This window comes from Lagenorhynchus albirostris, chromosome 7 (assembly GCF_949774975.1).
Source record: "Lagenorhynchus albirostris chromosome 7, mLagAlb1.1, whole genome shotgun sequence".
Taxonomy (NCBI): domain Eukaryota; kingdom Metazoa; phylum Chordata; class Mammalia; order Artiodactyla; family Delphinidae; genus Lagenorhynchus; species Lagenorhynchus albirostris.
In genome coordinates, this window is record NC_083101.1 from 82036089 (window position 1) to 82042088 (window position 6000).

Consider the following 6000-nt stretch of genomic DNA (forward strand, 5'->3'; position numbering starts at 1 on the left):
AGTACCCATTGAAGACAAGGCTTTGGGAAACCGAGTGGCCATAGTCACGAAATAAAATGAAGAGCAAGAGGAATTCAAAGAATGAACTCAAGAGGTGAGCTTAAAACTGGGCCACTTAAAGAAAAGCAATGACACACTGAGTCCTAAATTCTCAGCTCACAACTTTTTTAAAAAGCTGTATTCTTTCTATGACAGAGCTAAAAGAATTTTTTATTAATTGAACCACAAGGCTAAAAAGCAAACTCAAAATTTTTTCTACAAGTTGCCAAATTACAAAGTCAATTGAATTATCAGCCTCACCGGATTTCATGTGTGAGAGATAATTATCATCAGGAAAGACTGGGAATCTGGGAATAGAAATGGGGCCATAAAGGAGGATTTGGTTAATTCCTAGTAACTCAAGCCCCCAAGTCCCTCTTGACAGCAGAAGCAAAGCCTCTTCCCTTATCTAAAAAGGCTGTTCCTGCATTGTTTGAAGACCCTATTCCGACCTCACCTGAGGCAGTTACCCTGGAAAGGGAAGACAATCTCCTTGCCACCTCTTGCCCACCACCTCTGACTACTCTCACTCTTAATACTTGAATCAGATCCAGGCACCCATGGAAAGCCAGTTACAAAGTCAACCCCAGGAAGAGAAAGAATTACAAGGTTTTGCTAATTTAACTTGAAAAGTATGTGTGTAAATAAACCTAAAGTTGTTGATTTGAGTGCACTTTTCAGTGACTCTGGTTTCAATGTACCATCTAAATAAATTGACTGACTTTTGGACTGAGCTAAATGAAAATGAGAATGAAGAAATCCCCCAATATTTGTATAGGAAAAACATCCAAAGAATCAAGGAGAAGGAAATACTGAAGTGGATGCTCATATGTAGCCAGTTCACTTCTCTAGTAATCATGGGTCCTGAGGGGGCCTCCACCACAACTTTGGGAGAATCATTGCTGAAGGAAGCATGGCCATCATTGAAAAGTACCACAGTGTTTGTTCTCTGTGACCAGGGGTGCTTTGAAAATCTCTGCAGTTAAAAGGAGCTCCCTGATTTAAATGGAGATGATCGGAGCCTGGATTAGCAGAGGACAAATAGTGGTACTTAAATTTTGGTGCCCAGGAGGGCACAGAGACAGTCATGAGCAGTGGGACCCAAATGACTTCAGAGTGATGTGACCCACAGGAATTTGCTGATCACTAGACATCCAACTAAGGTCCTATTTGATCTGTAGAACAGACAAATTTTCTAGGTCTGATAAACAAAAGCCTGACTAAAACTCCCCTCCAAAAATTTCCAAATCTGAACTTGTCCCTACAGGCAACCAGAGGCATTTGAGTAAATGAAAAATGGATCCACCTGAGGAGTGAGAACATTGGCCACAGCAGAGAAGAACTGGCAAGGTCCAGTTCCTAATAAAGAAGTAGCAGCGGGAGAGATGTCTCATGCTCAGCGGCAGAAGCTGCTGCTCCTTACCGAAAAATTCCCAACCCATGGGTCATAGCACTTTGATGAGCCACAAATGGAAAACAGGTGGCCTGGCCCCAAAAACTTAATGGTTGTAAATATTGTGCATTGGGTCTTAAAAAAGATTTTTAAGCATTTTTACAGCCATTAAAATTGATTATTGAAAAAGAAATACTTAGGTATAAATCTAACAAAATATATACACATTCTATATAAAAACTTTGATGAAAGAAATCAAAGAATTAAATAAATGGAGAGATATTCCATGTCTGTGAGTAGAAAGACTCAACATTGTTAAGATGTCAGTTCTTCTCAACCTGATCTATGCAATGCGATTCAAATCAAATCCCAGAAAGTTATTTTGTAGATACTGACAAATTTATGCTAAAGTTTATTTGGCAAGGCACAAAACCCAAAATAGCCATCATAATACTGAAGATAAACAAAGATGGAGACTGACACCACCTGACTTTAAAACAGTATAAAGCTACAGTGATCAGAACAGTGTGGTACTGGTAAAAGAACAGACAAATAAATTAATAGAACAGAATAGAGAGCCCAGAAATAGACATACACAAATAGAGTAAACTGATCTCTGCCAAAAAAGCAAAGTCAATCCAATGGAAAAATAATAGTTGTTTTTGTTGTTTTTTTTTTTTTTTTACTATCCTTTTCATGTGCTGGAACAACCTGATATCCATATGCAAAAAAATAATCTAGATACTACTCATAAAAATTAACTCAAAATGGGTGATACAGCTAAATGTAAAATGTAAAACTATAAAACTTCTAGAAGATAATGTAGGAGAAAATCCAGCTAACTTTGAGTTCGATGATGACTTTTAGTTACAACACCAAAAGCATAAGTTGGACTTGATTAAAATTAAAAACTTTTGCTCTGCAAAAGACACTTAAGAGAATAAGATAAACTACAAACTGAAAGGAAATATTTGCAGAACACATATCAGACAAAGGACTTGTATCCAAAATGTACAACTCTTAAAGCTCAAAATAACAAATAATCCAATTTTAAAATAGGCATAAGATCTTAACAGACACTTCACTAAAGAAGATATACAGAAGGTAAATAGACATATGAAAAGATTCTCAACATCATACTTCATTAGATAATTGCAGCATTAACTATATTGAGATACTACTTCATACCTATTAGATAGCTAAAATCCAAAACACCAAATGCTGACACGGATACAGAGCAGCAGGAACTCCCATTCATTGCTGGTGGGAATGTAAAATGGTACAGCCACTTTGGAATACAATTTGGTAGTTTCTTGCAGAGCTAAACATAGGCTTACCATACAATCCAGCAATTGTGCTCCTAGGTATCAACCCAAATGAGACAAAAACTATGTCCACAAAAAAAACCTGCACACAAATGTTTATAGAAGCTTTATTGATAATTGCCAAAAATTGGAAACGTCCAAGATGTCCTTCAATAGGTGAATGGATAAGCTGTAGTACATTCATACAATGGAATACTATTTAGCAATAAAAACAAATTTTTAAAAATGAGCTATCAAGCCACAGAAAGACATGGAGGAACCTCAAATACATATTGCTAAGTGAAAGAAGCCAGCCTGAAAAGGCTACATACTGTATGATTCCAACTATGTGACATTCTGGGAAAGGCCAAGATGATAATAATAGGGGAAAGCAGGGGCGGGAGGTGGGGAGGTAGGACATACAGGAACTCTTTGTACTTTCTGCACAATTTTTCTGTAAACGTGAAAGTGGTCTTAAAAGATTAAGGGTATTTAGGGACTTTACCGGCAGTCCAGTGGTTAAGACTTCGCCTTCCAATGCAGGGGGTGTGGGTTCGATCCCTGGTCGGGGAGCTAAGATCCCACATGCCTTGCGGCCAATAAAACCAAAACATTTTTTAAAAAAACAGAAGTAATATTATAACAAATTCAATAAAGACTTTAAAAATGGTCCACTTCCAAAACAATCTTAAAAAAAAGAAATTAAGTGTAGTTAAAAACAGATCAGGGCTTCCCTGGTGGCGCAGTGGTTGAGAGTCCTCCTGCCGATGCAGGGGACACGGGTTCGTGCCCCGGTCCGGGAAGATCCCACATGCCGCGGAGCAGCTGGGCCCGTGAGCCATGGCCACTGAGCCTGCGCATCCGGAGCCTGTGCTCCACAACGGGAGAGGCCACAACAGTGAGAGGCCCGCAAACCGCAAAAAAAAAAAAAAAAAAGAAAAAAGATCAATCTCCACCATGTGAGGACACGGGGAGAAGGCAGCCACCTGCAAGCCAGGAAGAGAGCGCTCATCGGGAACCCAATTGGCCACCACCTAATCTTGGACTTCCGAGCCTCCAGAACTGTGAGAAAATTAATCTCTATTGTTTAAGCCAACAACAACAAAAAATGATCATTGAAAATATTTTGAACACCATTTATATGGCTCCTTCTATTAAATTCTTGCATTTAGTAAATGTTATTTGGCGGCATATAACTCCATGCATTATTGACTTGCCGCCAGAGAGCACCAAGCAGTAGCAACATTGCCTAGTACCTGCCTATTAGACCATCACAATTCATCTGATGCTTAATTTGGTTTTAGTCAGTGAGATGATTTGCCTTTCAGATGAATGTAAAATATTTAGTGTTCTTGTTAAATTAATTTTCACAATTTTTCAGTTAACGTAAAAACATATTTGGTTTCTCATTGTTGGTATTATTTGCTATGAAATGACTGATTGATTTTCATTAATTCTTGCCATTGTTGCTTCTTGCTTTTCAGTTTTTATTTGCTTTTGAAATTTGCAATTAGTCAAATTCAGGTATTGCTGGAATTTCTTTGTATTTCTAAAAACATAAGAAGAAACATAATGTAATGAATTCTATTCATTAAATGTATCTTTGCAATTTCAGGAGATTGATTTTTCAATATGCTTTATGCTATATGAGGGTATTAATATTTATATTTTGAGTACTTTTTTCAGAATTTTTGTTATTTAAGTGAAAATTAAAGTCAATTTTTCATTTTATTTACTGCACACTTCATTTCTTTGAATTTTTGATGTTATTAAATTTTTTGTGGTAAAATACAGATAACATAAAATTTACCACCTTAAGGGTACAGTTCAGTGGTACTAAATACTTTCATAATGTTGTGCAAACATCACCACCATCCATCTCCAGAACATTTTTCATCTTGAAACTCTATACAATTAAACAGTACTCCCTATTCCTTTTCCCCCCAACCGCCAGCAACCACCACTCTATGATTTTGACTACTCAATGTACTTCATGTAAGTGGAAAAATTTGTCTTTTGTGACTGGCTTATTTCACTCAGCATAATGTCCTTTGTCTTTTGTGACTGGCTTATTTCACTCAGCATAATGTCCTCAAGATTCATCCATGTTGTAGCATATTACAGAATTTTGTTCCTTTTTAAGGCTGAATATCATTCCATTGTATGTATACCACATTTTGCTTGTCCATTCATCCATTGATAGACATTTGACTTGCTTCCATGTTTTAGCTGTTGTGAATAGTACTGCTATGAACATAGGTATATAAATACCTCTTTGAGACCCTGTTTTCAATTCTTCTGGGTATATATCCAGAAGTGGAATTGCTGAATCATATGCTAGCTCTAATTTTAATTTTTTGAGGAATCACCATACTGTTTCTCACAGCAGCTGTACCGTTTTACATTCCCACCCCCAATGCACAAGGGTTCCAATTTCACCACATTCTCTCCAACACTTGTTGTTTTCTGGGTTTTTTTTGATAGTAGTCATCCTAATGGGTGTGAGCATCGTAGTTTTGATTTACATTCACCTAAAGATTAGTGATGTTGAGCATCTTTCCTTGTGCTTACTGGACATGTATATATCTTCTTTGGAGAAATGTCTATTCAAGTCCTGTGCCCATTTTTGAACTGGGTTGTTTTTGTGTTGTTTAGTATTTCTCTATATATTCTGGATATTAATCCCTTATCAGATACATGATTTGCAAATATTTTCTCCCATTCTGTATGTTGCCTTCTTATTCTGTTAAAAATGTCTTTTGTTGCACAATGTTTTAAAAATTTTATGAAGTCCAATTTGTCTATTTTTTCCTTTGTTACCTGTGGTTTTGATATCATATCCAAGAAATCATTGCCAAATCCAGTGTCATAAAACTTTCATCCTATGTTTTCTTCTACTAGTTTTATTGCTTTAATTCTTATATTTAGATCCTTCATTCATTCTGAGTTAATTTTTGTATATGGTGTTAGGTAAGGGTCCAACTTAATTCTGCATACCCAGTTTTCCCAGCATCATGTGTTGAAAATACTGTCCTTTCCCACACTATGGTCTTGGCATCCTTGTCAAAAATCATTTGACCACATATGCAAGAGTTTATTTCTAGGCTCTCTATTCTATTCTGTTGGTCTTTATATCTATTATGCCAGTAATACACTGTTTTGATTATTGTAGCTTTATAGTAAGTTTTGAAATCAGCAAGTGCGGATTCTCCAGTTTTGTTCTTCTTTTTCAAGTTTGCTTTGGCTATTCAGGGTCCCTTGACA